Raw genomic sequence first — 1,048 nt, forward strand, 5'->3', positions numbered from 1 at the left:
CAGCCATCCTGGAGCTGAGCCTTCGGTCCCGGCTCCCTGCCCGTGCCCGGCGGCCGCTCCAGAAACCTAACCCCACCGGGCCCGCCCTCACCTGTCACGCCGCTACGGCCACCGCCGCCTCCATCTTGGGCCTGTCTTCTTGTTTCCTCGCAGAGTCCGCCTCCACGGNCGCACGTCCGGACTCGCGCAGGCGCAATCGGGTGGAGACCTGCTTGCCGTGCACTTTAACCCCAGTCGTGCCGTGGCGGAATAAAGCAGGAATTTTTTTCTGCTTTAAGGGTTCCTGAATCTGACCGGGCAATCCTTAAGTGCCTTTTTTCACCATTGACCGGGGACCTTGTACCCACTTTGTACTCCGTTTTGCCGTATTTGAAATGAGTTGAAATCAGACTACTTTAACTGCAAAGTTTTCCACTTCTAAGAAACTTGTAGTCACACCTTTTGATAACGGCGGGNAATGGGGTACAGAGCAGGGACACGTGAAGGTATTGTAGGGTAAAAAAAAATTTTTGAGTTGAATTTTCCCTGGTGTCAAAAGTGAACGAGGCTCTCCACCCTCCCTCTTCTTAGAGCATTTCCTTTAGAAAACTTGTAAAATTGCTTCCCTGTCTCTTCCAGGTGTATGTAAATCTTTTAAAAAGCTACACTGGCCTCTTACCAGCTTTACTACCCAGGAATGTTGTTCTTAAGGGCCTTGGAGCCGTCTCTTTGAAATGGAAACACCAATGAGTCTAGCACCCTTATATCCATAGGAATTTGACCTAGGCTCCTGGCTCCAACTTGTCAAAGAGATCTGTGTTTTCATTTTTCCTTTGGGTAAAGGCAGATGGCGACCCCAATCTCTAGGTGAATTTGAGAAGAGCTATGTGTAGCACATAGTGCTGTCACGTTCTCTTGCTTGAGGACGAGTTTGAGAACATGCATGTAACGGGTTATATCTGCCTGGCTATATAAAAGGATGAGGTTTCTTTCTGCCTTCGCAAGCTCTTGAGCGCATTGCTGGAACTTCGCACCGCAGCCTGCTTTGATGTTGATTCGACAGTGAAAC

The 1,048-nt window shown here is 49.4% G+C and overlaps 1 protein-coding gene across 1 annotated transcript in view; it reads right to left on the reverse strand.

Annotated features, from left to right (window-relative positions):
• ARAF (A-Raf proto-oncogene, serine/threonine kinase) overlaps positions 1 to 153 on the reverse strand; it is a 12,619-nt gene extending 12,466 nt beyond the window's left edge. Inside the window, exon 1 of the mRNA XM_077762857.1 lies at positions 92 to 153. The gene's annotated coding sequence lies outside the window, so the exon portion shown is untranslated. The remainder of the gene's footprint in view (positions 1 to 91) is intronic.
• Between the last annotated feature and the right edge of the window lie 895 nt (positions 154 to 1,048).

This window comes from Crocuta crocuta, unplaced genomic scaffold, assembly GCF_008692635.1.
Source record: "Crocuta crocuta isolate KB4526 unplaced genomic scaffold, BGI_CrCroc_1.0 scaffold610, whole genome shotgun sequence".
Taxonomy (NCBI): Eukaryota; Metazoa; Chordata; class Mammalia; order Carnivora; family Hyaenidae; genus Crocuta; species Crocuta crocuta.